Source organism: Stegodyphus dumicola, chromosome 3, assembly GCF_044657685.1.
Source record: "Stegodyphus dumicola isolate Sdum_Otavi_A_Nest chromosome 3, ASM4465768v1".
Classification (NCBI taxonomy): Eukaryota; Metazoa; Arthropoda; class Arachnida; order Araneae; family Eresidae; genus Stegodyphus; species Stegodyphus dumicola.
Window position 1 is genome coordinate 4217823 of NC_140770.1, and position 6000 is coordinate 4223822.

Genomic DNA, 6000 nt, shown 5'->3' on the forward strand with positions numbered 1-6000 from the left:
ATATGCCAAGCAAAAAGCTGTTTGTAGAGCCAAATTATTGATAATAGAATATGCCTATAGTGTAGTGGCTCACGTTTGTTTTCTAACACTTATGCTTTTCACCTTTACTTGCAAATGTCTGTTATTAAATATTACCAAAATGGCTTTTTATTTCCCATAGAACATATCACTATATTGACTATGGTAAGGAGCTAGCCTGTTATAATGAACGACTTTAGGCTTGGAATTTGATGACTTAGGGATCAGAACTACAACATTGTTCAGCCTGTGTAAGTACCATCCCAAGGTGACTATTTAGGAGAGAGTCCTTTCCATCAAATCGGATTCCTCAAACAAACCTTGTCTCCTTCCTTCAATCGATGTCCTGTAGCTCTCGTGTCATATCGAGTCTTCATCTTCTCTGTTGCCAAGTTAACTCACTCTTGTGCAAAATCATGTATAATTTTGAACCATAGCTGGACATCTTGGATGTACTCTTCAGGGAATGAAGGCGCATCCAAAGGACAACAAACAAGAGATCACTAGACAGACGAAGGTCGCAACTGAAGAGCATATGGGATGAGAAATAAGCCAGTGGTCTCATGGACAGCACTGGCAATAGGTCAGTAAGAATAGTGGTAGTGTTTTGTCCTAGTCCTTTTCGTTTTTGGAAACCATCAGGGAGAGGTTATTAAGGATGGTTCAATTAAACCTCTTTACCATACCGTCTGACTGAGGATGTAAAAGTGTCGATTGGGTTTTGTCGACGACAAGTAGCTTGCAGAGTTCTTTAATTACAGTTGAGCTAAAATTTCTTCTTTTACAGGAATGTAACTGAAGAGGCAATCTGAATCTGGAAATCCAGTGCTGTAACATTACATCTGCTACCGTGATAGCCTCTTGATCGGGAATAGGATGATACACTTCAGGCCACTTGGTAAAGTAACCAGTGACAATAAGGACGTATTTGTTGCCATCAGCAGTTTGTGGCAGATGTCCCAGGATGTCAAAGGCAATACATCCAAAAGGTATTCCTACATTGTAATTTTGTAGCTTCCCTTGGTTGCATTTCTTCGTTCTTTCCGACCAGCACAGGCATCGCAAGATCGGCACCACTTTTGCATGTCATCCTTTGCGTTACTGCAATAGAACTCTTGAACTCTCTGCAAAGTCTTCTCTGTTAAAGTTAATTCGCTATTGTGCAAAATCATGTATCATTTTGAACCATGCCTGAACATCTTGGATGTACCCAAAGTGGTCCAATTCAAATTTCTGGTATAAGACACTGTTTCAAATATGGAGCGAGTCCCAGAAAGCCCAGTATTATTTTGCCGTAGAACTATCGATTGAAATGTCCTGTCAGGTAGGTTTTGTGTTTGAAAACTCCATTAAGTCAATTATAGGTTTAATGTCACTGTCCTGCAGCTGGTCTTTCCTGACTTCTTTGTCACTGCATAGGTCTCAATCAGCCGATGTTGATTTCATACGACCGGTTTAAGCAGCTTGTATTTCCCATTGACCTTGACACAATATGAGCAGCTTTTTAGGGCAGGGTCTTCTAGACAGGGCACATCGACATTTACATGTGATGATCCCTTCTGATGACAGACAGTCATGTCATATTCCTGGAGTCTGTATCTACCAGGCTATTTGGATTTCAAAATTCTTGAAATTTAAAAGACAGGTCAATGATGCATGATCCCATGTGGAGCAGGAATTTTCTGCTGCAGAGATAATGATGGAAATGTCCTATAGCCTTAACTATGGCAAGCAAAACACGTTGGAACAGATGTTAGAACCTCCTTCAGGTTGCTAAATGCTAAATCCACACAAACTTTTGTTTGCTGTCTGTGAAGTGGTCTTGCGATGTATGAAAAATTCTTCACAAATCTCCTATAGTAGTTGCAAAGACCCAGGAAACTTCTCAGCTGATGCACATTTTCGGGGTGTCTCCGGCCTTCAACCACTGACACCTTTTCTGGATGTGTACCCACCTTCAGCAGAGATGACACGTCCGATGTAAGTCACTTCTTGTCTGAATAATTTGCATTTGGCAGGACTCAACTTTAGACTGGCTTCGTTCACTTTCTGAAGTACCTTTCTAAGATTTTCTAAATGTTCTTCATAACTCTTCCCGACGATGATGATCATCCAAGTATATGAGACAAGCTTCACAGGAAAGACCTCTCAGCACAGTCTCCATGAGGCACATGAATGTCGCTAACGCATTACATAATCCAAATGGTGTCCAAGAATATAATCAATTTTAGGAAGAGGGCAGCTGTCTTTCTTTGTACCCTCGTTTAACCCTTTGATGCACGGTGGTCGTGCCCTGAAACCACCATTTTCAGATTTTTTTTTTTCTCCTCTTTTTTCCGAAATTTTTGAGTGAAAATGAATTGATTACTGATCTTTTACATCTAAATAACACAAAATGACTGTAAAATCATATATGTTTTAGGTATTAATACTTCAGATCGGATGCCTTTTAAAATTTGTTTTCGATGAGACAAAATAACTTCCTTTTATTAATATATACAACTTTAAATTTCAAAAGTTAGTCATCGCACATCAGGATTTCTGTCATAAACAATAAATAATTGCAGTAATTAAACTGCATATATATAAAAAACCTCTATATATGTGGCATTTGCTATGTGGTTTCAGGGCGCGACCACTGCACCACTAGAGCATTGTGTCACAATGCTTACAATCCTCTAGAGGCTTGGTGGTCACGCCTTGAAACCACTGGCGTTTGTTTCTCAATGACGTTCGCTTGCTTTTCAAATAGGAATGTTTATTTTTACCCGGATATAGATAAAGGGTTTTGAAACCACAGAGTTTAAGTTTAATTCATTCAATGAAATTTATTTATTTCTAGGAAACATTTTCCTTAATAAAGGCTAAAAATTGAAAACTAGGAAGCATAAAGTTACCAGTAAGAAATCTCTAACAAAGTGAAAGACCATCCACATAATCCAATTGCTATATTAATTAATCTCAAAATAAATAAGAAATATTGACTTCCAGTTAACAGTTACAGAAAGAGGCTCTCTGCAGAAGCATATATGTTTTATGAAAAGAAATTTTCCCTAAATATATTAATGATTACTATTTTTATGTCATAATTTATCAGTTCTAAAGATAGCACAAAAAGAAAAAGAATTTTCAGGAAAGCTTAACTTTGAACATTTCTATTATTTTGTGAAAGCAAAAAAAATCTGTTTATTTTACAATTTTTAATTAACATAATCTAATATTTTAAAGCATATGCATAACTTTATGATAAGAAACATATTCATGGAAGGGTTATTTCACATTAGGAAAAGCTTCTATCATTCTACAACTTTTATTTATTTTTAATTAAAACAAATTTTAAGACTATTTAACAGGAAGAGAGAAATAAAATGGAATGGAAATATCCCTATTATAAATAACCAATAAAAGTCCTGAATTTTTTTAAAAAAGTGTGGAAATTTTTCTCTTTTTAAATATTTAACATCACTGGATAAATAGTAGCATTTAGGTTGATTAGCATATTTCAGCTAAATATTCACCGTATCCTTAACTCTTACTATCTATCACAATATCAAATATACCTAATATTAAAAGTTTGAAAAACATTATTATAATTAAACTGTCTTGGTCTAAACATCTTACCAGATTAATAAAGTTCTGCTTCAAGTAAGAGAAAACCAGTTATGTAATTAATTGATAATACTGTATTATATTCTACAGGATATCTTTGTTGGTTTTCCAAGAGGTTTTTCCTTTCGAATTCTGTCCTGCTTCAGAAAATATGTTATAGTGTCAAAAGCTGTTAAATACATGATTTTAGAAATTTTCAGAAAGATCATTTGAGAAATTTTACTAAAAAATTTCCTTTTTCTACTTGCAAACCAAAAACAAATTTAAGAGTTTCTAGTTTATTTACAGCGTGAACTCCGTCTAAGGTATTTTGTGCGTTATGGCATTTTGTCCCATTTTTAACGAGCATTTTAAGCACACGGTTCTGAAGAATAATGGTCAACTTAATATAATATGTGACATGACGAAAATATGGTCAGCCTATTTTTGAAGTTATACTTTACATCTGGATTTATTGTATTGAAGACTAAGAAAACGCATAATTCAAGGAAACTAACGTTTTATAATTTTAGTTTCGCACATTTAAATATTCTGGCACTTTTTTAGGAAACTAAACATATTCGACTACATTTGCACATCAAAAATTTTAATTTACTCGTATATTGAATTCCTGTGTACAAACGGAACACAAATATTAATATTTTGTATAGTTGAAAAAAAATATATAAGTGAATACATACAAAACAAGCCTTTTGAAGCTTCCTTCTCCATATCCATAATCATCTGCTAATAAGACACACGTGAAGTTATAGAACTTTTAAAATCAAAAGCCCGCGGTACACAACAGATTTGTTCTTTGGTGTAACCAAAACCACAACCGGCGAATCAGCTTTACGCTGCAACGCAGTGTTGCCAAATCGCGCAATTTTTTCGCAAATTTGCTACTTTTGACAAAACTATGCTGCCAAAATTTATGTGCTTGTGATTTTGCGAAATTTTCGCTGCTCTTTTTTCTTAAACGCACACATGTTAAAATATATTTTCTCTTAAAATTAATTTATAATAAAAAATTTCCCCCCCCCCTCACTTGTTCCACCAGATAGGTCATGAGGCTTGCAGAAGTAAGGAAATACATCAGCAACAGATAAGAGCTATTAATACAGATGAATAAGACAACAGAATAATATATGAAACCTAGATCTGGAGAGAATAACGAATATATTGTTCCGGATTTTGTATTTTAGTTAGCAATTTTTAGTAGAATTTTAATTAAAATCGTTTTATTTCACCGTGTAATGCAGCGTATGAAGAGTTTTAAGAGAAGCTACGCCGAAAAAGTAAAAATACTGGAGCACGCGGTGCTTGTAATAATAGATATCTGGTAATGTACGAGTATATTTAATCCGAATAAATGTAATTGACTACTGTGCTAGCTGTGACCGTTAATTCTAATCTTTTGCTTTACAGAAACTGGTGCACGATTGAAAAGTTTTAAAACGCCGGAGAGAAATATCTCAGTTCAGTTGTTTACATAACTGTTTTGTTGAGTGTAGCGAATTTGCAGTGAGATCGGATTAGCTTTCTCTGAGCTTTGGATTGCGTTTTATTTGATGTTTTAGTAGTTTAAAATGTAACTACTGCGTGATATTGTGCGCATATCTAAGAGGAAAAATCCAGCATTGTGTTTTAATTCTTGTGATAAGAATAAATTTCGGCGCCCCTCTGGCCTAGGCTCCCTTATACAGTGAACAATTTTGCCACCCCCATGCGGCGGCCTTTATAGCAGTTCTTTCAATCATGGCCGTAAGAATGTACAACGTTCTTCAATTCATTAAAAAAATATGACTTATTTTGATATCGGATTTCTAACTTTAACATTAGGTTAAGTGTCATTAGGTTAACTGGAAGCAGAAAAGATGAAAAATATGCAACAGTTTTCGCCGGGAATCGAACTACGGACCTTTGAAATACCGGTTCAGAGCGCAGAACCACTACACCACGAAGGCATGCTACAGAAGTTTGAGAAATACCTTCCTTATATACTCTCCTTTTTAAAGGGCGACTAGGGTTTTAGGGAACCTAGTCGCCAAATCCTGGGTGCGGAGAATCATCATCCACAACCCTTTTAGTTCGGGCGCCACTTGTAGAGTCATTAGGATTTATTTGGAAGCAGGCAACCAATATAAAAAATGAGCAACCGCCTTCGCCGGGAATCGAACCACGGGCACCAGTCCAGCGTGCTACCGTTACGCCACGAAGGCACGCTAGGGAAGTGGGAGAAATACCTTATAACTTGGCATGTTTTGATTGTCAATAAAATACATTCGCTAGATTTGGCGCGAGGTTAAATGAGCACGTTTACTAAATTTGGCGCTTTTGCGCATATATTTTCGCTGCAATTTTTTACAGTCCCTAAAATGGAAAAGAACCAAT

General features: G+C 35.7%; 1 long non-coding RNA gene across 3 annotated transcripts in view; it reads right to left on the reverse strand.

Annotated features, from left to right (window-relative positions):
* Window positions 1-4470, reverse strand: part of LOC146997894 (uncharacterized) — a 63545-nt gene extending 59075 nt beyond the window's left edge. For 2 of the 3 annotated variants that reach the window (XR_015040111.1, XR_015040112.1), the window contains exon 1: window positions 4308-4470. This is a non-coding gene — a long non-coding RNA (uncharacterized LOC146997894). The remainder of the gene's footprint in view (window positions 1-4307) is intronic. The other variant, XR_015040113.1, reaches the window with a different exon arrangement.
* Window positions 4471-6000: the final 1530 nt, after the last annotated feature.